The sequence below is a fragment of the Ochotona princeps genome, chromosome 12 (genome assembly GCF_030435755.1).
Source record: "Ochotona princeps isolate mOchPri1 chromosome 12, mOchPri1.hap1, whole genome shotgun sequence".
In the NCBI taxonomy this organism is placed as follows: Eukaryota; Metazoa; Chordata; class Mammalia; order Lagomorpha; family Ochotonidae; genus Ochotona; species Ochotona princeps.
In genome coordinates this window covers 57,040,812-57,066,951 of record NC_080843.1, presented here as the reverse complement: position 1 = coordinate 57,066,951, position 26,140 = coordinate 57,040,812, and the positions used below count along the sequence as shown (strand labels likewise).

Sequence of the window (26,140 nt, the reverse complement as noted above, 5' to 3'; positions counted from 1 at the left end):
TTAAAAAAGGCAATTTCCATAAAATGCCAGAGAATGAGCCAACTTTTTTGTTTATGTGCTCCTAAAAAAGGGCTTTGTGTTTGATATTTATATTTTTATTATAAAAGCTGAGTGAAAGTAAAAGTAGATATATTAATTATGCTATGCATCAGCTGTATCAGAAATATTTCAATAGCACATTTCTATCCCTAGGGCATTTTATGACAGTGATAAGGCTATAAAAGGACTGATTTGCAATGGTAAGTCTTGATCTAGCCTTCAGAATAGCAGTCTAACTCACACCACATGATTATAATTGCATGTTAGATTTTCTTCCCACAAGCTTTAAAAGATTCAATTAAAAACAAACCGACCTTTTCTTTCTTTAATTGGAGTGCTAAGAAAATTCTCAGCAGAGGTTGAAATTCAGAAAATAGATGACCTGCTAGTATCATAGGTGATTAAAAACAAGCACCACCACCAAATCCCAGGCATAGTGATGTACTAACACAACTGAAAGTGAGCCAAGAAGCAACCCGGCTGAAGCCATCAGTCTGTATTATCTGATTTCTCCTCAGTTGTTTGTCCTGTGGAGTATCCTTCACATCTGTAATTGCTAGCTACTCACTTACTCCATGCTCCAAACCTCTCTTCCAAAACTGCCTGACATTGTCTTAGATGAATAAGTAAGTCTTCGATAAATTATTTTCCAGCAAGAAAATCTTTTGTCATTGGGGCTTTGCAAACTGTGGAAAGAAAAGCAAAAACTATGCCACAAAGGAGCCAATGCTGCATGTGAAACTCTGAAAACACTATTTTCATTTGACAGAATCCTCATCTATTCTTCATCACCAGTGCAGTATTTATTTATTTTTATTTTATTTTATTTTTTGGTTTCTGAAAACTTGTATTTATTTGATAGGAAGAGAGAGAAAGATATTCCAACTACCAGTTCACCCTTTTATTGCCTGCACTGGCAGGTTGAAGCCAGGATCTGGGAACTCTCTGATACTGGTCACAGATATTCGAGCCATCACTTGCTGCCTCCCAGGGTGGGTTTTAGCGGGAAGTTGAAATTGGCAGCAAAGCCATGGCTTGAACTCAGGTACTTGCAAATGGGATGTAGGTGTCCCAAGTTGTATCATATGGAAATTGTTTTATAAAGATTTATTTTGAAAATCAAAGAGGAGGGCCCGGCGGCGTGGCCTAGTGACCAAAGTCCTCTCTTTGAATGCGCCAGGATCCCGTATGGGCGCCGGTTCTAATCCCGGCAGCTCCACTTCCCATCCAGCTCCCTGCTTGTGGCCTGGGAAAGCAGTCGAGGATGACCCAAAGCCTTGGGACCCTGCACCCGCGTGGGAGACCTGGAGGAGGTTCCAGGTTTCCGGCTTCTGATCGGTGCACCACCAGCCATTGCGGCTCACTTGGGGAGTGAATTATCGGACGGAAGATCTTCCTCTCTGTCTCTCCTCCTCTTTGTATATCTGACTTTGCAATAAAATAAATAAATCTTTAAAAAAAAAAAAAGAACAGAAAATCGAAGAGGAGAGGGCCAGGGAGAGGGGTGGCAGAGGCCCAAGGTCTTGGAGCATTGTCCACAGCCTTCTCAGATGCCTTAACAAAGTACTTGATTAAAAGTGGAGCAGCCCAAAGTCCAACTGGTTCACAAGTTGTGGCTTAAAGTACTCTTCCACCACAGGGACCTGGCATGGAAATGATTCAGTTCTTTTCTGCAATATTCTACTTTTCTCTACCTAATAGATATTTTTGTTCTTGATGTAGTATCTAGCTTGCTTCTGGAAAAGTCTTCTAAAAGCTTTGTCTCCTCAAATGTTTTATTATTTGAATGAGTTGCTTCATAAAACATACGCGACGGCCAAACACGGTAGCCTCGCAGCTAACATCCTTACCTTGCTTGCACTGGTTTCCCATATGGACGCTGGTTCTAATCCTGACGGTCCCACTTCCCATCCAGCTACCTGCTTCTAGCGTGGGAAAACAATTAAGAATGTCCCAAAGACTTGGGACCCTGCACCTGTGTGGGAGACCTGGGAGAGGCTCTTGGCTCCTGGCTCAGTTCCTGCCATTGCGGTCACTTGGAGAGTGAATCAATGGACAGAAGATCTTCCTCTCTGTCTCTTCACCTCTGTCTGTATCTGATTTTCCTATGTTAAGAGAGAGAGAGAGAGAGAGAGAGGTTGGTCCTATCTTACTCTCCTACATTAAAAAAATAAGTTAAATCTATGTATTTACATATATGAAATATATCACTCCCAAATAATACTAAAATATTAGCGTAACTAATTCCTTGAAGAGAGGGTGGAATCAAGAACTTAGCAGAGTTTTTAACTGACTGACATCATTCATTGAATTATTATATAAAACTCTAAAGAGTTTTTTTTTTTAACTGAGTCTGGTTTGGAAAGTTATTTATACTACACCTCTTTTATTTCAGCATCCCAACATAACAATGCAAAATTTTCATAGTATTCTTTCTGGTTTTTATGGTTTCTGTTGCATCTGTGATTTTGTCTTCTTTTCAGAAATTCCCAGTAGAAGTTACTCATGACAGCTTTGGTGGACATTCACCATCACTTTTTAATTTTACATTTCTAGAAAGGTGTGTATTGAATCTATAAATCCTTTTCACTGTGCATCTGTTTTCCAGGCAGTGCCAAGTGAAGAGAACAAAGTCTCTTTGAAGGATGTCTTTTCTGGCACTTTGTTTTTTCTTATATTTTATTTTTATTTTTCATTTTTACAATAACACAATCAGCATCGTGGCTTCTGAGCTACTAGTCATGCACTGCCTCCAGCTTTTCTGCTGCGCCTCAAGAAGGAAGCAGATCTGGGTCAGCAGGTTGCTCCTTTGCTTTCAGCCCATTCTTTCATTTCCTTTGTAGACATTCTACATATTCTCTTGCAAGCTCATCAACAACATTTTAAAATGCACTTGTTATAATTTACCCATAGGATATGGTAAAAGGATGGCGTTTAAAAAATATGTACTCTGTGTGTTGATTAGAAGTTGAAGTCCATTTAATTAAAGACTAATAAGCAGATCCCGGTGCAGTAGCCTAGCAGCTAAAAGTCCTCTCCTTGAATGTGCCTGGATCCCGTATGGGCACCAGTTCTAATCCCGGAAGCCCCACTTCCCATCCAGCTCCCTGCCTGTGGCCTGGGAAAGCAGTCAAGGACAGTCCAAAGCCTTGGGTTCCTGCACCTGTGTGGGAAACCCGGAGGAAGTTCCAGGTTCCTGGCTTCGGATCGGTGCACCACCAGCCGTTGTGGCCACTTGGGAAGTAAATCATCGGATGGAAGATCTTCCTCTCTGTCTCTCCTCCTCTCTGTGTATCTGACTTTGCAATAAAAAATAAATAACTCTTAAAAAAATACTAATAAACGAAATTAGAAAGAAATGATTCCACATGGAGGGCTGTTCAAAGGCAGTGGGATGTGAACTGCCTATATAATTTTAACTTTTCTGGTGAATATATTAAAAGGAAAATGAAATATGTGATATTAATTTTATTTATGTATAAATTTGCAAGTACTTGATCTTCATTTCAAAAACATAGTTCAATAGGATTTTTAAAAATAAAACTTTAATTTTAATATGCCCAAAATATCACTGTTGAACATGATATAAAATTGTTGATACACTTTACACTTTTTTTGACTACATACAAGATCCAGCATGTATTTTTAAAGTTTATGATATAATTCAGTTTGGAGCAAATGTGTTTTAAGAATTTAGCATTAGATGAGGCTAGTGGCTTCTATTCTTGTATTAGTGAGATTGTAGTATGCTTACCATGTTTTCATTATATCAATAGATCTTTCCTTTATATCTTAATTTTTTCAGGACTTAAATCATTATGTTTTACTTTTAGAAAATGATGTCATATTTTCTATATATGTAAAAAGAGAAAGTCAAGAAGTTCTTTGGTTTAATGATATTAATTCCATTAGCCATTGATCTTTGTAAAAGGAGGATGCTGCAGTATTAGAGTTTATAACCAAACCATTTTGTGGGTTTACAATGCATATCCATGATTTTAAAACAATCAAGATAATTAGGAATATTTTTATATTGTATGATAGCTGATAAAAGCTGATTTAGTTATTCCCATGCTCGTTGGTATAATGGAGATTTTAAATTTTCATTGTGTTTTATATATTCAAAACCTTTTTACATATTTAGAAAATATGTAATCACGTATGACACTTACTAGTCTGTATTAGCTTGTGTTTTAGAAGTGATGCAGTCTTGCCAGTGTGAAACATCTATAGGTAATTTGCTTGAGATACTGGTTGCGCTGGGTTTTGCAGTGTGCCCTCTCTCTCTCTGCACCTGTTCTAATTACATGTGGATACTCTTAGTTAAAACATGATACAAAATATGCACTATGTAATGTTGCTTATGTAAATTAAGAAATTTAAGAACAAAATTTCCTGGAGAAGACATGCTTTATCTACTTAGTAAATAATGGTCAATCATGAATGTAAACTTCCAGTGAATGACTCCAGAATAAGTTGGACACACAGTGGCTGAGTGGTTAGCTGTTAAGTGCAACCATTGCTTATGACTAAAATTCAAAATACTTACCCAAATACTTCAGTTTTTTTGCTTTAGATTTAGCCATGATCATCAGAAAGCAATATGTAGCACTTCAAAGTCTTCAAAGTCTTCGTTGCTTATTGGAATTTGTCACCTTTTTTATTAATTTTGGAATTTACTAAAGAAAAACTCCAATTTTATTCCTATAGATGAGTGATATTTATTTAGTAATGTATTGTTTGAAAATAATTGACTCAGCATTTATGGGACAAACGTCTTTCCTGGTGTACAGTGTCTTTTCTAAAACTTAAAGAATTTTTAATGTTTATTCATCTACTTATTTGAAAGGCAGAGTGGTAGAAAAATGTTTCTCCCCCTCCAATATGGTCACAAAGGCCACATGCTGCCCATGCTGAAGTTAGCAGGCTGAATTTCATTCTGGTCTCCCAGATAGCTGTAAGGGGACAAGCATTTGGGAATTTTTTTTAAAAATTTATTTATTTTTATTGCAAAGTCAGATATACAGAGAGGAGAAGAGACAGAGGAAGATCTTCCGTCCGATGATTCATTCCCCAAGTGCCTGCAATGGCCAGTGTTGCACCAATCCGAAGCCAGGATCCAGTAACTTCCTCCAGTTCTCTCATGCGGATGCAAGTTCCCAAGGCTTTGGGCCGTCCTTGACTGCTTTCCCAGGCCACAGGCAGGGAGCTGGATGGGAAGTGGGGCTTCCAGGACCAGAACCAGCACCCATTTGGGATCCCAGTGCATGCTAGGTGAGGACTTTAGCTGCTAGGCCACCTCGCTGGACCACCATTTGTAAAATCGTAAACTATTTTCCTAGGCTTATGATCAGGGAACTCAATTGAAAGCAGAGAACTAGGAACTGGAACTGGTGTTAGAATATATGGGATGACGGCATTAGAAGTGGTGATTTAATTTGCTGTGCCACAGTGCTGATTTTAAGAACTTAGTTTTTGTTTTAGCTAATTTATTTCCTTTGATGAGTTGCTATGGAATTATCCCAACACTCCCTTGGAATTTACACATAGTCTTTTCCAATCTTTCTTTCTCACTCTTTCCTATCTTCCTCTCCTTTCTTTTCTCCTCAGTGAGAAAACAACAGAAATTCCTCAGCATGAAGATGACAGATTCTTACTTAAATGAAATGTGTCTCAATAATAATTTCTTGTCTTCAAAAAATCTTGAGTAAAGGCATACCACAGACATTTTTGCCAAGATAGAAAATATATGAGGATAGAGTTTGTTGCTTGTCTTTGACTTTCAATAATTTTTAATAGTCAAGAAAAAGCGTTTTGTATGCAAGTTAAAACCCTTCAGAAATTTGCTACCAATGAATACTTAGCACATTCGGAAAAGATGAATCTGGCTGGGGACACACTAGAAGTAATATTTTTATAAGGGAAAGTTGAAAACTATCCAAAAACACACAGTGTAGAGAATAGTAGGGAAACTGTGACATTAAGACATTTCAAACACCTGAGTAAAGTAGCGTATCTTCATTTCAAAGGCTTGTCAGGCCTTTGATTGCTCTGTAGTGAGGACCAAAGTCTCGGTCATGTGAGCAAGAGTGTCCCTGACAAGGGTCTGTGTGATGTAGCCCTTGGAACAAGAAGAACACAGGAAAATCTTGTCTCCATGTCCTCAATGCTCAAAAGAAGCGAATCTGTACGTTTTGTAGCGGAGTCACAGGCCCAGTACTTGTGGTCTGAATTGGCTCTGAAATTCCCACTCAATACAAGTTTACAATTGAAACTCTAAGACAAATAGTCAAGTAGCATCCAGCATTCCTAACAGTGACTCTTTTAAGAGATGACTGCATGGCCATGCAAGAATCTACTGAAAACAAATGAAACAACTGCCTCTTGGCCCTCTCCCTTGAAGAAGATGTGAGGCTTTCAGATTCGTTTTGGAAACATGGAAGTCATGCTCTGTCCAAAGAAGATTTAGGCAGTTGTGCCTGGAAGGTGCCACCCTCTGTTCCCAAAAACAAGCAGGAAGTGGACAGGATTTAAAAAAAAAAAAAAAAACAACAAAATGAACAAACGAAAAACACAGGCAGCTGTGCTTGCTAGTGGCTTCAGAGTCAAGCCTCCGCTGTGTGACTTCATTCGTTGTATTAGAACATCATCAATTCCCTAAATGTTACACGGCTCACAATTCAAATATCAGCAAAGAAATATAATCCAAAGACAAACACAACTTGCTTGATTATTATAAATACTCACTTCTTGATTCTAGTCCAGAGAAAACATGAAGGACACAGAGAGTGGATGAATCTTGATCCTGATTAATTGTTCATTATTGAGAATTAAATTTCCTTATGTTAAAAGAGGGGGGAGGTGTGAAAATCAGCACTTGCATGAGGAGCTTCTGAGAATGTTTCATCAGATTCAGGTCTGAGACTCTGAGGAACTAACATCACAAGCATGAAAGTGATTCACTGAACCAAGTCTTGGCCAGTCTAACCCTTTTTACTACTTAAAGTAGCTAAACATGGTTTTATTAATCTTTGCGATAGTCCTGCTGTTGCTATAGCTAATCTTTGATAGAATTACTGCAGCTTTCTTATAAATTATATCTGACTTCATTATAACACCCCAATCTGTCATCTAAACCCTCATTTTGCAAAGTATATTCATGGATATCCTAATCTAATGAGACATTTGATGAATTCAAGAAACAAAACACTTTCGCAAGAAATGATTTCAGGAAATGTTGCATGTTTCTTTACTTGAGGCAAAACAAAATGAACAGCTTATGCAAATGGCATTTTAGGGTAGAGGGTAAAGCTGACTTGAGATCCTGGTATCTTAACTGGACATGAGTTTGGAGTCCTGCCTGCTTGACTTCCAATTTAGCTCCTTGCTAATGACCTTGAGAAAGCAATCATTGATGTCACAAATGCCTGGGATTTCTGCACTCACAGAGGAGACTTGGTCAAATTCCTGACCCCTGGCTTTGGTCTGACACAGCCCTGGCCAATTTAGTGAGTGAATCAGCAGACCAAAGATCTCTTCACTCTAAGCTGTATGAACAGTACCGATGTGTTGCATGGGCTGTTTCCCTTAGGGTCAAGTTCAAAATTGCCCATCATCAACCTCTTCATGTTTTCATTCCTGTTGATCTTTCAAAGTTTTGAAATTCTTCTTGACCTATGTCCAAATTTCCAAGCATGACGCTAAAGCTTCCATGCTGCATTCTTTGCTTAAATTCCCCTCCCAACTTTTTCAGAGAGAAAATCCATCTTCTATACCTGAAGTATTTAGAGCAGATGTAAGCATCTTCTCTTGAAAGATTTTCTTTGTTACTACTCCTATCTCACCTGTAATTACAGCTTTCTATGCATATTCTTTACATATCTAGAATATTCTTAATACAAATATCTATTTCAACAAATTATTTATGTTACAGGTTTGTACACACCTTCTGTACTATGTTTCAAATTTCTTGACCTTAAGGTTGTATGGTGTTTTTCTAGTATTTTCTTTTAAAGTAAGTTTTGGTTAAGTTCATTAAAAGAACAAATGAGTATATGAGAAAAATTTTAAGTACATTATTGTAATTGTAGGGTAAACTTAATTGTCTCAAATTTAGTCAAGAAAGTTTAGATTGAAACTAATCAAAGGAGAGGTGGATTGGGTCTCTTCAATTCTTGGGAATGGCAAAGGAGGATGTAGAAAGTACTGATAGACCACCTTAACCCTGTCTGAATGACTATTATCCAAGAGCCGAATGATGGTGAGAATGTGGAGAAAGGGAAACGTTTATACAGTGATGGTGGGAATGTATCAGTATGGAGACTGGTTTTAAAACTAGAGATAGACTTGCTGCATGATCCAGTAATCTCGTTACTGCATATATACCCAAAAGACAGAAATACTTTGTACCAAAGAGATGCAAGCTCCCCCATGTTTACAGCAGCAAAGTTCACAATAACCAAAACAAAAAAAATCAACGAAGATATTCATATCAGATGAATAATAAAATGTGACAGGTATATGTACATGTACATATGCATGTATATTACATATTGGTGTATATTTTTCAACCACTTAAAAGAAATAAAATTCTACAATTTACATAAAAGTGGATGAAAATGGAAGATATTATGTTTAAGCAAAATAAGCTGTACACAGAAAGACAGATACCTTCATGTTTTCTCTAATATGAGGCAACTAAAATTTAAAAAAGAAAAAATCAAAGGAAATAAAGGTAATAGTTATGTATGTATTATTGTTATGAGCAACTTTGTAAGCTTTGTTTTATAACTTTTTCAAAGCAATGGTTAAAAACGTTATACTACTATAGTTTTAATGATCTGTGAATTTTAATGATTTTAGAATTTTCTTAAAAACCTTTTTTCTTTCTATTTCTCTTTCTCCCTCCTTCCCTCTTTTTCTCCCTTCCCTTCCCGTTCCTTTCCTTTCCTTTCTTCCTCCTTTCCTTCTTTCTTCTTTCTTGCTCTCTTTCTTTCCTTTTCTCTTCTGTATTCAATTTACTTCCTGCTTCCAGGCTTTAACTCAGATTCTTCTGATCTGATTCTATCCAGGAAAATTTGTGATGATTCCACCTTGAATGTGGAAAACCTCACGGATCTCACAGTCTACTTATTCAGGCGTGTAAGCAATTACGGAACCTTGGTAAGTTCTGCTGTTGAGTTTGCTTTGGGTATTTGAGGAGCTCAGAATCAGTACACAGTTACTTGTTGTAGAGTGTGAGCTGTATGGTGGTTGGGAAAGTATCCAATTGTCTGTGATATTGATGTTCAACAATAGGTTGGATTTATCTCATCATGCTTAGAGGCAAATGCAAAAGCTGAAGAAACATTTGCATCTTAGAAGAATGCTTGAATGCAATGTGGGAAATAAGATCAGTGTTTCCATTAGTGCAGAATCCTGAAGCAAAGCCAAAGCCAAGGTTAAAACATAACTTTGGTGCAGTGTAATGGATTGGTTTTTGTTCCATATTCTTGTTTATCTTCCTACATTACAGTGATAAATGAATTTGTAGCTGCCTTTGAGATTTCTTGGATCATAAGCAACAATTTTCTTTTTTGAGATAATCTTCAATAAAATAATCAGATATTAAAGAAAAATAAATAAGGAATCCTTAGAATGATTGGGCAAGCAAATGCATCTCTTCACAAGATATTATAAACATGAAGAAAAGCTCACCTTCTATAAGTTTTCCATCCAATATTTTTTCTTTAGTAAACTGGACATGATTAAAAAATGTTGTCTCAAAGAAATATTCCTAGTGCTGACATAGCTTGGTATAATGACTCAAGCCTTTCTGAAAGTAAAATATGCCTTATAGACTCAAATATTACTAAGGCAACACTAATCACTCATGCTCTTTGAGTTACATGGGAAAGTGTTATACCAAGCCATCTTCTCCGTTATTTTGATGAAAAGTGAGGCATTTTTTTCTTCAACAAAAATGTACTGACCTCTACAATGGTATTATCTCATGTATACAATGATAAATGAGCATGGTTCTTGGGATTTTAGAGGGTAGGAAAACAAATAGGACTTGGGAACATAATGAAATGATTTGATCTAGGAAAAGGGGCAAAATGCTATGGAATTAAAGTAGAACACCCAGTTCATTCTTGTTCAGCACTAGAATGGAAAATGTTCACCAAGACAGCAGGCACTAGTGTAACAGCTAGCTTACTAGCTAAATTAAAGAATCATGGAAGCATATGATTTTTATGGAAAAGTTCAGCATTTTGCTACTGTTAAAATGATGACTCTTACTCCCTGGTGATACAGATGAACAATTAGTTACAATAATGGCACTAGAAAAAATTATCTTCTTTGGTACCTAAGGAAATCTACATTTTAGCACCTTTGTATGAGGATTCCAATTGCTTCACATACATCTAAAATCTTTTATTTGAATTAGACTCTAAAAAACAATAGAAATCAAAGACAATTAAATTCTCATTGTAGTAAAAGCAATGCAAGTTGATGGGGAAAGTAATTATAGCTACTGTATTATCTGTTCTCTTGTGCTAGAACACGGAAGCAAGGAAAATGATAAACTGTATTCTGATTTGTATTTTAAAATAGAAGCCCACTGTCTGGATGAAGACATTAGTTTTCTTAGTTTTACTGGATAAACATAATAAAATTATCAATGTAATCACTATTCTAATATCAACAATTCTAAACACATTAGATTTAACTTTATGAAATTGCCATTTTGAGATAAAATATGGTCAAATATTGGTAATGTCAAAGTATTACAAAAAATATTTTTAAATATTTAAAAGTAGAAATAATTAAGAATAGCAGTAGAATGGAGATGTGGAAGTAATCCCTCAGAGGCAGACCAGGTATTTTTTAATCTACAGAGAATTTGAAGATATTTAGGAAAAAAAAAAACTGGGTAAAAAAGGAGCCTCTCTTCTATTACACTATGGACTAGTATTCTAAATAACGTTAGGGGCAAAGCATTCTTTCCCCAAATATATTTTGTTGATCTTAGTTCCAAACATCTTCTGTTTGGAAGTGTACTGCTATACCACATCTATCTGTCTATCTATCCATCTATCTGTCTTCTATCTGTCTTTTTGCTAACTGCATATGTGTGGGTGTCATCACACACATACACACATATGTACCTTTTTTGAGATACATGCATCAGTGGCAAAAGCATTTCACACTATGCAGAGCAGTTCTTTTTACTTCAGTAACTCTTTGGTGCTGTGTAGCAATTAAACGGAAGAATTTCTCTTGCATATCAACCTCCAGCACCACAGGCAAACACCGGAGGGACACCCGTTAAAGCAAAATAGCTCAAGAACTTTCTTTAGCATAACTCATACAATAACTTATATTTGTGCATTTAAACAATGAATTATGCATACTATGATAACATGGGGATTATCAAGATGTCAAGAAACAAAACTTACTTCAATTATAATGACTTTTCTAAAGTAACAAATGCCATACTATTATAGAAGCATGCACAATGTGATAAGTCCATACAATGAAACGCCATGGGTGAATTTCCAAATGATTATGCTTAAAAAAAAAACACCATAACACATGCTGTCTGTATGATTCTATTTATAGAAAATTGTAGAAAAAAACAATTTCCAAACTCTAATGGTTTCCTGGGGTCAAAGGCTGGTGGAAGGAAACAGGAGGGATAATTACAAAGAACAAGCAGAAAATTTTAGGAAAATGGATTTTTTCATTTTGAGTATGTTTTTAGATGCATACATTTTTGTATATTTGTACACATATATATCAAGCTTATCAAATTGTATACTTTAGATATGTGGATTATTTATATTTTGATTATATCTAAAATACGAAAAGCGTAGCATGGTATAAATGCCACTGATAAACAAATAGCACTGATAATTAATTTTGTGAAATGTCTGTTCACTAATCAAGGAGTACACTCATTGTTTTTCTTGTCCCAGTCTTGTCTTGTGTGTCTAAAGGCATTAAGGGCTGTGTTGGATTGGATTTTGGAACTCATCTGTCAAAGGGGAACATGCTGCTCATTGGAGCTTCTGCTGGAGGACAGGGATGGCTTTGCGTGGGAGCGCAGTTTATAGAGGCTAAACTGAATCTGACTCCTTGAAGGACTCTCAGAACTGGATGCCAACACAAAATGGTATGAATCCTTGTTTTCAGATGAGATCAATTTGCAGTAAACTCTCAGGGTAAAACTGCCAGGGTTTAACATATACATGGTTTCGCTTAATCTACCCAGAAACTTACTGGCAGGTTTTCATTCAGCAGGGTCTAGTTTTGCTTTGCTGATCCTTTGTAAACATTATTGTAGTTCTTGGGATATCGATGAATGAACTAAGTTCGTGTGGAGTGAAAAGATGCATTGGAATACAAACAAGTATCTCCTTATGTTGTTTTCAATGTTAAGTGATAAGATGACTTGAAGATCTTTTTTTTTTTTTAAGGAAGTCACCAGAAACTACTGTGACCTTCTGTTGTTATTACCACAATCTTTCCACAGGGCCGCAAGTGCTTTAGCTCTACAAAGCAAGAGTTTTTGATGCAATTAGGGGACCTCTGTGTATAACTAGACAAAATATTGCATATCTCTGAGGCAGCACCGTATGGTGGGCACCCATCATTCTGTTAGAGGTCACATTTTGTCTGATCTGCTGGATTTAGAATTAACTCATTTTCTCTGCTTACTCCACCTGGAACTCATATCACTGTGGATATAATTGCCTATTCTCTGATCCAAGCTCCCTACTGCACTTGGTATGCAGAGGGAACAAGTCTACCTTAAATAATGTTGTCTACTTAGCACAGTGTTAGATAGATAGTAAGTATAAATGAATGGATGCATGAATGAATGAATGAGTGAATGAAAACTTTCTTTTATTTATGTTGCACATGTGGAGATTTTCTTTATCATCATTGCACCAATTAGCATTCATAACAATAAAAAATAATGTAAAGAACAAAACAACTTATTTAGTGAAAGTGTTGTCCACATTCCACTGAGCTTTGTAAATGTCTCAACTTAGTGGTACAGGTAGTTAATGACAGGAAGAGGCTAACACTATTGAAAGAAGACTTTTAATGCAAACAATTGCTATGGAAATAGAGGAACAGCGTGCCAAAAAGGGAAGGGCATCAAGGTGTTCAGGAGATAGAAGAGAGGAGTGATGGGAAAGTTTAGGCCAATACCATTTGAAGGGTTTCTGTGGGAAGGGCAAGCTTGAGTAGGTTACTGAGTAGAGGAACATGATTCTGATGAGCATTGAGCCATATGTTGTATTTAGTCATCTGGCACCTGGATGTAGGCTGCTTAAGACAGAGGAATGCTGCTTCCTGGGGTAACTTCACCAGAGAGAGGAGGTATTGTTCTGGATTGGTTAATCTATCACGCATGCTCCTCAATAGGCCCTTTGTAATTGTTCAGGATTAGCTGGTTTGAAGAACCCTGATCTTCACTCAGAGTTTTTTTAAGGATGTCAAAATATAAGATATATAAAATTAAAATTTTTTATAATATGATCTAAATCAGATAGCAGTAGCTATAAAGATTCAAAAGCCTGGGAACCAGCACTTGTTCCATACCTTCAAAGTACTGTTTGAGAAGAGATTCCACTTCTCTATATTTTAACATTGCAAAGATTCATAAACAGCTTCTTAAAGTAATTTTACTTGGGGAAATTCAATATCATTTAAATATGGTGTGGTTTAAATTATGGAATTAGTTCTCAATTACAAATGAACCTCTTTGAAGTCTAGGGATAACTGGAATTGTTTTGTAGGTATGTCTCTTTATAGTAGAGACTTAAGTTACTGGTTTATTTATCAACATTAACAAAGACTGAAGAATCAATTTTAAAGTTGTTCCGTAACAAAGTATTTCTTGGGAAATCAGTGCAGCTTCTTAGAAGATATTGCTATGTCACCGATATCCTCTAAGTTTTGGATATTTCCCAAGTGAGGTCGTCTTGTCTACATCTAGATTTCTAGAATGGCCCTCAGCTCCTTCCAACCCCATTCCCTTGCTATGTTCCTCTCCATGGAATAAACATTCATTTCTTGTAAATCAGCCCAAGAACTCTCTGTAAGAAATGTTTCCTGACTGTGACACTGCTCAACTCACCCTTACACTTTTAACTTTCTTCTTGTGCCTCCACCTTTTCTTGCCAGATGCTAAGAACAGCTTTCACATGCAGAATAGGTGTCTCTGCCCAGCCATAAACCAGCTATTCAATGATAGGGACACAGTATTGTTTGTTATGGTATTACCACATTTCTAACAAGGCTCAGTATGATGTAGCTATTTAATAAGTGCATTTGGAATGATTATGAATCATGTAACCCTCCACAAATTCCTAATGTAACTCTTAATGATTTAAAATATTTTCTTACTTAAAAAAACCTTTCACTTAGGAAATATTTTAGGCTTTCAGAAATTTACAAAATGGAAATTAGTAAATTTCTGTATGCCAATCATGCAGCTTCTCTTGAAGTTGACATTACAACAGAACATTGTAACGTAACCATGACAGAATGATCAATACTAACATATTAACATTGATGCAATAATATTAACCAAACAATGAACTCTTACCAGCTTTCTATGGAACACCTTTGTCCTTTCTCCTGAAAAATTTAGATCTAGAATACCAGTTGCTTTTAATTTTTTTCTTCAAACCAAGATAATTGCTGTCTTTGCTGACATTGAAATTTTTGAGGTATGCTTGCCAGTTATTCTGCTGAATACTTAGCAGTTTGGATTTTCTATTTCCCACCTACTATTGGAATGTAGTTATCAGCTTGGGGGGAAAGTCACTAAGTTTTAGATAATCTCCTTTTATCATATTAAGGAGTACATATCATCAATATGACTCACTCATGGAGGTGTTAATATTGTTAATCTTGACTACTTAGTTAAGGTGGTGACTGTAGAGTTTCTCCATGGAAAAGCTAACTTAGCTTTTCTTTATAACATGCACTTAATAGTTAACATTTAATTGTTTTATTCAATAACTATCACTGACTTCTATAAAGGGCCAGATAGATTTATTGTAGGTACTAAAATCCAGTTATCCAGAAAAGATAACTACAAATATTTTTATCAACTAATTTACATCATAAAAGAAGTCATATGACCAAAATATAAATAAGCAAAATATGGGTTATGTAGATAGTTACAGTATTAAAGAGGAACAATTAGTAAGGAAGGAAGTAAAGAGAATTGGCATTTTAGATGAGCTTGTTAGAGAAGACCTCCCTGCTGAGTGAGAGGCTGTATATAGAAATGACAGCGATCAGAGCACAGCTAAAAATAGAACTCTGACTCACAGCCTGTATCCACCTACCAGGGAAATCATTCCAGTATCTATACAAAAGAACTGAGCAAACCAGCCTGTTATAAAGCAGATCTGTTTTTAGTGATAATGTCAAACAATAACTCCTGGATCAATCAACCAGTAATGGACAGGGATTAATTAATAACTAACAATCCTTCTAATGTTTGCCTTTACTTTTAATGTAGTGCCAATCAAGGAAAGGCAATAACCAATCCCATGGGCTGTCCTAGTTAACTCACCTGCAACTTCCCCGTCTCTGACAGGCATAGCTGAAATCTCTCATTTTCACTGTTAAGATGTCCTCTTCTTGGGCCTGGCACAGCAGCTCAGTTGGCTTATCCTCCCCTTGTAATCATGAGGATCCTATATGGGCACTGGTTTGTGTCAGGGCTATTCAACTGTTGCTCATGCAGCTCCCTGATTATGAACCAGGAGATCAGCAGAAGATGGCTCAAAATCTCAGGACTCTGTACTCATGTGGGAGACCCAGAAGAAGCTCTAGGTTCCTGGCTTTGGACTGGCTCAGCTCCAGCGGGTGCAGCCACTTGGGGAGTGAGCTAATAGATGGAAGATCTTTCTCTCTATAATTTTATTTTTGCCAGTAAAAAAAATCTTTTAAAAATGTGACCCTTCTTCTTTGGTATGTACCACAACACATGGAATAGTGGCTGACTCCTGTGCTGGAGTTAGCTCTCAATTGCAGTCATTACTTTTCTCCTTTTATTCACCTTTAGTTATTTCCATGAGAGATGATGCTTGAGCAAAGGCTTGAAGACATGCTGAAATCTGGAGAAAAGCACTACTGGCAGAGGGAACAAGTTCAGACACTCTGAGGTGTGAGTAGTGAGGTGAGTAGGCCAGTGGACTAGAACTCAGAGAGAAAGAAAGGAGAACAGCAAAGTAAACCAGAAGAGCATGGGTCATGCAGAACCTCGTGATTCATACAAAACACGTTGGATTGTACTCTGCTCGAGGTCAGGTGCCATTAGGGAATTCTGAGCATGGCAGTGCTGCCATTTATGTTTATTTTTTATGATATTTCCTTGCTGCTGCATTTTGGACATACTAAGGGCCAAGATAAAATCAGGGAAGTAAATTAGACAGCTCTATGGCCAGGCCTGTGAGAAATGGTGGAGGCTTGACCTACGTGATAACAGAAGAGCTGGTGAAAACATTCATATTCTCGGTGTACTTTAAACAGAGTTGGAAAAATTTGGTGGCAGCTTTACAACCTGTCGGGTGAAGAAAGGTAGCATCATCTTGACTGCTGTTGACCTGAGTATCTAGAAGAATGTAGATGGACTGCAACAAAGAGACTCACAGGCTTGGTTACTTCCAGGCAGTTAACTGTGCATAGATGAGGATCTGGGTGTTAATTAGATTTCCACTTGATGTGGTGTGAGAAGTGGGCATACAAGGATACTCCTGAAATGTCGTGGAAAGATGGATGTAGAAAATAAACTCATTTTGGTGCAAAAAAGTTGAAATTCACACTTTTTTTCAGGATATTTTTCTATCAAATGTTTGAAGATAGCTTTAGTAGGTACGTGTAATTTAACATTATATATCATTAACATAAACAATTTTTTGTTCCATTCTCCCATGAGCTTTTTGAAGTGCTATTATATAAGATGTTCAGGGAAAAGTTTCATATTAAAGATGAAAACTTAGGAAGAATCACCATATAAGTGGTCTTCAGAAGCCTGGGAATGGATCAACTAACAGTGTCCAAATCTAGATAGAGAAGACATTAAGGCCAAGGACTGGGCTGCTGGGGTACTCCTGGTTCAGAAGTTAGGAAAACGGAGCTTCACCAGCAAAAGGGACCAAGAAGGAATGGCCAGACTAGTTGGAGATGCATCCACAGGTGGACCTAGCGATAGTTCAGAAAAGTCACCTTTGTGTGCATACGGAAGAAAGCAATAGCTCATTTCTTAAAACACAGACTTCGCACTCAACCATCAGAAGGAGTGAGTTCTGTCTGTGAGCTAGTGAGCCAGCTGTCAATGAGGGCATCAAGAATATCATTCATCATTGGAGCACTGACAGAATCATGATTTATAAAGAATAAGAAAGATACTTATTTTTAAAACTGTGCCTGCTAATCTATCCTACTGCAGTTTAACTATGTGCCTTCCAGATTTCATACAGGAAATTTACCCATTTTAGTGATAATTTGTTGTGGTACTTTGGAGGAGGTGATTAAATCCTGTGACATTGGCCCTTGCAGATGGATAAATGCTCTTCTACAGGAGGCATGGAGATTGGATCTGGTCTTTCATTGTTCTGCTGCTTCTCTTTGTGTGAGGTTGCAGCACTCACCCCTTTTTGTCTTCTTCCCAGGGAGGATCATCAATGGAACCAGCATCTTGGGAGAAGAGACTGGCCATACATCAGTCATTGAAATGGCTTCATCTTGGATTTCTCAGCCTTGTAAACTATGGAAGGTAAACCTCAGTTCTTTGTACATTTTCTAGTCTCTGGTATTTTGTTATAATACCACCAATGGGCTAAGAAAAATAAGGAAGGGAGATGAAAGAGTTGTGTGTTTCCACTCTGAGTGGTTTAACTTGCAGATCTGCCTGGAGGACATGCCCTCGAGATACAGCACAACTCAGGTATCCCAGGGCTGCTTCTAGGAGTGATTTTGCATCAGATCTCCAACTTCCCTGCTGGAACCTCTCAGGAAGTGTGACATCACCAGCACCTCCCACTCCCTACCTGTGCTAAACACTGATACAGAGTTATATCAAAGGGAAAAGAAGTTCACCTCTTATCTAAATCAAGAGAGAAAGGAAAACTGGATGACATTGAAATTATAGCTATTGAAGAAGGAAAAGTGTCTATTAAAACACACACACGTAATGAATTCACAGAGCTTCAGTTAAAGACAGAATGTATCTCTGTACAATAGGTACAATAGGAATTATACTCCACAGCTGTTTGGTCTCTGGCAGTGGTAAATCCTACACCTGCTGGAAGCAACAGGGAATCCAAGTTCAGGAGTATAATGTCTTTCTTGGAGCGTAGGGGAGAGCTGTAGAAGAATGCAAAGTATCTGCCTATCATTTGCATCAGCATGCTTTCAAAACTGTGATACCAGCAAATAGAAATGTTCCAGCATCTGAAAGAATCAAGGGTGTCGTTTGTAGGGAAATCATGTTGTTCGCATGAATATGCAAACTCCATAGTAAATACTTTTTTCAAACTCCTGTGAAAAGTCCTGAACAAATAGGGAAAAATTACATAATGAAATGCATCAATTGCATCCTTTCTTTAAAGAATACATAATTCCTCAGGCTGTGGGGAAAATTTCAGAAGGTTCTTCAAGACACATCACAATATCCCCTGAGGTCAATTTACTGAAATCAGAAGCAAGGTGAATTCACTGATCTTGGCCCATGCAATGGCTAGGGGCATTGTTCCCACATCATATGTGTATGATATATGGATATCAATATATGTCAATATTATATATATGATATATATGATTATATATATGTATATATAACACTTTCAGATATTGAACCAGGAGAGCACAAGGCTGTGATCCTGTGGGGAGGAAAGTGACGGAGGTGAGCCCTGTAATTACTCCAGCGAGGAAGCTGGTTTTGCTGCCTGGCTCAAGGAAGGGAACTGGAGCAAAGACCAGGAAAGACCAGGGGTCTTTCTGGTTTGAGGAGACAGACATTAGAATTCAAGCAGTTCGAATCTGCAGTGCAGAATACCAGGTTGGAGCAAACTGCCTACAAAACAAATGTGAAAATCTTCAAGGGGGTCCTTTGGAATCCTGGCTAAATATCAATCCATACACATAGAGGGGCAAATTCCATAAGGTTGGGAGAGAGAGTGGTGAACAGAACAATTCCCCAAATCATACTGGATTTGTAATATGCAGAACAGTTGATAGAATATCTAGGGAAATATTGCCTGAGTAATTAGGTAAATTAACCCATAACGAAAACCTGTTCTAGACCTACCTTAATAAGATCTTATGTTAAATATTATAAGAATAATGTGTGATCTCAAATAAACAACATGCCAAAGCACTATTATATAAAATTCGTAATAGACATCATTCAGTAAAAATTACCAAGGAAGGTAAGAAGCAAGAAAATGACCCAGAACCAGAAGCAAACTCAATCAAAAGAAACAGACCCAACAATGACATCAATCATGTAAGTATTAAACAAGGGATACTTGGAAATCTACTACAAATATGCCTATCATATAGAGAAGAATTTAACATGTTGAGAGGATAGATGGGAAATATGCATCTAAAAAATCTATATGGAATATGTGCACATGAAAATATATCAGACATGAAAAAAATCACATGGTGTATTTAGGAGTGTATTTGGCACTGCAAAAGAAAGAATCAGTGAATTTAGATACCTGGCAATAGAAACTATCTAAACTTAAACACTCAAAGATTAGGATACTGAAAAAAAGAATGACCCTTCCATCAATGATGTTTTGGATCTCAGTTAAGCAAATTTGCATGTGAGAATTGAGTCCCAGACGCTAGGTGGTAAGGAGGATGTATTTTTTGAAGATTAAAATATAGAGGTAATTTGTTGCTCAGTAAAACTAAAGGGTGGATCTGTATTTTATAACTCAGTTGATTTGGGGAATATATTGTAGCTTTCTCTCACTTCTGCTTTCTTCTAAAAATTACTTTCATTTTATGGGAAGCACAAGACTCAAATTGAATCATGTGCCCGCTTGAATCAGTTCTCCTTGTTGGAACGATAAAGAATCCCAATGCATCATGGATCAGGTGCCACATCGGTACAGAACCCCAAGGGCTGGAAATAGGAAATATCTATGAATGAGCTAAGGACACTAGGTTGATAAAAAGAACACGTGTCCAAAACACCTTCAGATTCAAGTCATCTGAGAACGTTAGGCAAATCAACCATGAATCTTCTAATTCTTTTTTGATTTTTTGTGCCATCACATGTGCTGTTGTGTTGAATCTCTTCTTTAGCTCCTGTTCTGGCCCATGAATATTCCCTGCTAGGGAGACATTAAGGTCCTTGAAGACAGTGATTATGCTTCCCATATATGCTTAATCTCTCCCAGTAGGTGGCAGAACATCTCTCAATGACAGTGGCATACATTATTTGTTTTGATGAATCTCTAACAGAAACCAATCTAATCCTCTATTAATTAAGAAGAAAACTAGATTGGGTAAAAACCCTCAGCCTGTGTTATTATGAAAAGAGAATAACTTAGCCATTTAAATCTCGTTGGTAAGCAATTATGAATTTAACACCAGTTTTTTTTCTTATTATTTATTTATTATTTTTTTCTCTTGCTGAGTTCCAAAGTTGCAATGGGAATGCCAGTATACCATAGTTTGCTTTCAGAGCTAGCTTTGCTTTTTCTAAAGACCTTCCAAAGAAAGTGTAAAAATAAGTTTTTTGGGGTGATGTGGAGGAGGGCATGAGGTTTTTGCTGAGTTCAGGGGGCAATCTGGGTGGCTGGGAAAACATACACGCTAGACATCTGAAAGGGGCATGCGTTTGAGAGAGACATAAAAAGGTAAGTGGGAAAAGTGCTCCATTCATCTACTCCTGTGCAGACAAAGACTTTCTTCTTTTTAGTAAAGTTACAGTGAAAGTAAAACTAAAGCAAAACACAAAAGTGCAGGGATGAATGTGGGCTTGGTCTGTTTATTCTGTTGTGGAACTCTGAGGCCCCACCTTTTTGGCCTTCAGTTGGATTAGATCTTGAGCCCAGGCGCTCTCCTCCCACTCACTCCTGTCAAAGATCATCCCTTGTAGCTTTAGAGCCTGGAACCAAAGTGTCATTTCTGTTGGCCTAGCTATCACATTTGCTCAGTTCTTCCCATTTAGAGAAAGAAAAATGGTAGGGTATACTACTGTGCAGATTGTTATATTTTAGTTGGAAATAGTAATTGTAAGGTGTGACTCAAATTCAGAGTTTTAAGCTGGAGAAAACAAGCTCACCTTAGAGTTAAAAAAATATTAAATAGTAAGCAACAGCAGAAGGATATAAGCAGGTGGGTCTAATGGACAATAAATAAATCTTCTGGATCTCAGAGCTTTCATACAATCCCAGAGGTGCCTCCCAGCATCCCACATGTAACAACCACTTTGCTGGCAGAAGGTAAATTTGGCTGATAGCATATTTCTGGAATCCACAGATCCATATTTCCATGGCCCAGCACAGAACCTCTACTTTCAGGTTCAACCCTGCCTTGACCCTCCCCGGGAGAGAGGCAGGCAGATCTTCTCCTTCGCCATGCCCTTGGCTTCCTGTGCTTAAGGAGTATTTTAGTTTTTGGAGATTGCTCATGTTATAAAAGCTTGGTGGGTTCTTTACTCTGCTTGATATAGAAATAAAAAAGTCAGGAATTGTTTGCAGAGAAGTTTCGTTTGTGAAATGATCAGGTGAATGGGGAAGGAACAGGGATGGAGAAGGCATCTTCAGGAGAGAACCGGGAGGTGCGGTGCCTGTTGAAAGGAGAGAGGGAGAGACACCAAAGGGTTGAGGAAGGGTCTTGGGATCTTAAGCATTCTCTGACTCCTCTTTGTTGGATGGGAACCTATAGGTGAAAGGTTTCTCATTGGTGGTCTCCTAACCAGTTAGGAAATGGCTGGGCAATTCCTATGCCACCTACTTGAAGGTGTGACCAATATTTCAGCTGGCTTGGACAGTCTAAGTTCACTCTCGGCCTCTGAATATTTAGTTGATGTTACTAAGCAATTCCATGCTGAATTAACCAATTAGCTGGGGACACTGCATATTAGATTTCTTATGATTTGTATAGTGCCTTTCATTCTCATTTGTAAATAGCTTTCTGAAACATGAAATGAAATTTCATTTTCTCTTTATTTCCCTCCATCAGTCTGAGGCAATTTCACTTAGAAACAACTATACCTTCTGTTTCTTTTAGGAAACCATTATTTTCATGGAGCAGAAAACTGGACACTTTGTAGGATCTGTGGAAAGGAAGGGAGCGGAGGAGCGTAGGAAGATGAGAGTCTATCATTCCCACCGCTCTGAAATGAGTTCATTTCTCCCATTCATTTAGTTGTAAAAATGTGTACCAGCTCAGTTGCCTTGGATTAAAATGCTTGAGTGCAATTTTCTTGCACACATTCTGAAGCTAGTTAGCAGTGGGCTTATCCAAGGTCCCATTCCTTTCCCTGCTCTGTAATAGCTTCAGTCTCTAAGCTGTTTGCCCCCTGTATGACTCTGCTGCTGGCATTAGCCTTGTGCAATTGCAGCCCAGCAGAGAGGGAAGGAAATCACCAAGGTAACATTGGCTACTCACACTGTACATTTTGTTTTTCTCAGAAATAAGCAAATCGGCTGTTCTCTCTAAACATCTGTAATAGGCTAAAAGTTCTCAAGCTTCTGATTTTTTTTCCTAAGCTAATAAAGTTAATTTGTGCCTCTTCGTGTGTAGAGGCTTCCTTTGGGTGTGAATGACTTTGGAAAACAGCCTGCTAAGCAGCTTTCCACAACAGGGCTGAACAAAGTCAACAAAAGTGTTCTCCTTTCTGTGGAGGTGGGGCCTACACATCTCTGAATTCAGGAGCTGGTCACAATTTTCAGAGGCACAGTAGGAATTTTGAGAAGTTATGTGTCAAACGTTTGGACCCCAAAACTCTATGATAGACGCAGAGCCGATCAGAGATATAAACAGAAGCACTGCTCTGAGTTCCCATAGTGGCATTGTGGCTCTTTGGCTCTGACTCATTGACCAGTTCCTTGTTCTTAGGATCTTCTTTCTGTGTCCCTGTGTGCCTTAGGTCTGGGTTTCCCAAGCCTATGTCATTCCCCTCCCCTGTTCATTCAGGTGATTTGTATCTTAATCTTTTTAGGTCTTTATTCTCTCTTGTTAGAAGATTTGTATTTGTAAAATTTTAATCTTACTTGGGAGAAAGGGAGGAAGAAGGAGGGTGAGGAGGAGGAGGAGAAAGAAGAAGAAGAAAAGAGAGAGAGAGACAGAACTTGAGCCACCACCTGCTACTTACCAGGAAGCATGTGAAGCAGGAAACTGAAACGGGAAGTGGAGCTAGGGTTGAAACCCAAGTATTCAGATATGGGGTGCAGGTCTCCCACATGGAGTCTGAATTGCGCTGGACTCCTATCCTACTCACCTGTTTAAAGTAGCCAAAGGTTTCACAGGGACGTTTCTGAAGATGATGCCAGCATTGAGTTTAAGAAATCTATTGAGGATTTGTAGATTGGCCTGTGGAGAGCAGGTAGAACTCACATTAAGGAGACCTCGTACAGAATCCCAATATTGCTAACTCACTGCAGAAGTCTAAACATGTGAACTAACCTAGCTGACGCTCAGCTTATTAGTCTTCATAATGGGGTGATTCATGTGTATTTCAACAGAAATTTATAAAAACAATATTAGACATTTTTATAAATTACCTAGTTTTAGGTCCTTGAACAAAAGTAACTACTGTAATGCTAGAGATATGTTTATATCCTTTCTGAATCTGTAACCAACCAAGTCTGCCTACACAATTATTGTGAATGTCAGGATAAGCTTGATGATGCCTCTGAACTGATAAAATATGAGAAAACTACAAAACATCACAAGAAATGTTGGATAAATGATAGTGACTGCATTAGTAATGATTAATAATAATGACAAATACAATTCATGTTGGAATCTTGTCTATCTTCTTTCCTCGCCTTCTACAAATCTCCCTGGTTCTAATCCAAAACATATCCCCACTTGGTGGGCTTCCAGTACAATGGTTAAGATACCACTTAGAGTATATATACTGGAGGATTTGAAACTCATTTTCTAATTCATCTACCTGCTACTGCATACCCTGAGAGACAATAGTGATGGCGTAAATAGGCGGCTCCCTGTCGTTCATTTAGGAGACTTGTGTTGAGTTCCTGGCTCCTGGCTTTAGTTTTGCCAAAACCTAGCTACTGGGGGAACCTGGGAAATGAAACAGTAGATGGAATATCTCTGACTGGCTTTATGCTTCTCTCTGCTTTTCAAATAAATTGTTTAAATAAAAATGTAAAAAATGTAAGCCCTCACCCACTGATGTTTTCCCTTTTCACTGCTGTCACCCCGTTCTAATCCATCCCACAATCCCTGGAAGTCTGAGGAAAGCCTCAAGTTAAGGCTACTGTGGGAGGAGGTTTCTTATGCTTCCAAGCAGATGCGTTTTTCATTGAACCATGTCTCTAGAAATTTAGATGGTCATCCTGAAGGCTTACCACCATACTGTTAGGTGTGCTAAGCACATACTGTGGTTCAGTAAGACTCTGTGAATGAATTGGATTAATTCATGTTCCCCAACAACAACCCCAGTCACTTGGAGGCAGGTTTATCAATGCAGCTTACAAATAAGGACACTGTGTGTCTTTATTTAAGTGACTTTACTTAATGTTCCACGGAAGATTATGGATCCAGCATATTTTGGAGTTGTTTCTGAAAGTTGAATTGCATTTAAAAATTTTGATGAATAAAGCAAACTATGTTTTTTCCTGTCCTCTAGGACAACTGTGCTATTCCCTAAGTTTTTTCTTTTACATTTTATTGCAAATGTTTATTGGATTGTCTCCCAAATATTGGTTTTAACCTTACTTTTCTCTACTGAATTTTTGTGAATGGTAACGAAAGTTCCTATTTTTTTGTAGATACACTGAATAATTTGCTACCTTGTTTATTTGGAGGTTCTAAAAACAACGTATATTATTTTCCACCCCACTTGCCTGTATTCTGTGGATAAATCTAAATAGGTTCTGTCCTTATGCAATTTTAAATGAAGAGATTTACTTTATTAAACTCTTGACTATGGATGGCATCTTATTATATTAGCAATTTTTATTTCCATCATTAGTGTTCTCCTAGCGGCAGCTATTTTCATTTGCACTTACTTTGTATTAACATTGTAGACACAACATTTATTTATTTAGTATTAAAAATATATTTAAAACCTAAACAGCATCAAAGCAGGTATTACTGCAGGATGATGATAAGGTAGCTATTTAAAAATCTTGTAAAACCAAATACTTGTGCCTGGGCTTTCTAACTATTATTTTCTTTCTTATCTGGATGATCTGCATTAATGACTATTAGGGCACATGAATCAAAATCAATACGACATTGACTCAGCCATGAGGAGTAGAATCACATTAAGTTGCTGATGTGATACACTAATGGCAAGTGTGTGAGAAGTCATCCAGACACAATGAGGTCATTCCCAAGCATACTTGCATCCCACAGATGCTTAAAATTATAGCCTGATATTTTCATCATCTTATGTGGAAGAGGAACTGATGACACTAAAATCTATCAACCCTGATTTGTTGAGTAAATGTGAAATTCAGTTAAGGCTCATTGGGTCAGATTCCAAATAGTAAAATAATCACCAATGCCCTTGAAAGAGACATCACAGTGGGATGGAGTGAACCGAGTTTCCTAGTAGACAACCTTTACATGGCTTTGAAGATGTGCTGATGTGTGAAATGGTGATTATATTTGATTATAAACCCCACTTCCCCCCACATACTGTAAGAAGATAGTGGTATCTCTTCACTAGTGTTCATAGTGCAGTTTTCTGGACTGATGAGAGATAAAGATTTGTCTTTCCTAAAGGTTATCACTATGAGATAACTAGCTTTTTTATATTTAAGTTTTTGCTATGAACAAGAATTATATTTGTTATTGAAAAACTATATATTCAATTAAAATTTAAATATCATTTATGTTTCTTATCTATTCTTTATATCAA

General features: G+C 37.4%; 1 long non-coding RNA gene across 1 annotated transcript in view; it reads left to right on the top strand.

Moving 5' to 3' along the window:
• LOC131481557 (uncharacterized) overlaps positions 1-17,846 on the top strand; it is a 39,626-nt gene extending 21,780 nt beyond the window's left edge. The window contains exons 2-3 of the long non-coding RNA XR_009246384.1: positions 12,000-12,196; positions 17,730-17,846. This is a non-coding gene — a long non-coding RNA (uncharacterized LOC131481557). The remainder of the gene's footprint in view (positions 1-11,999; positions 12,197-17,729) is intronic.
• The last annotated feature ends 8,294 nt before the right edge of the window (positions 17,847-26,140 follow it).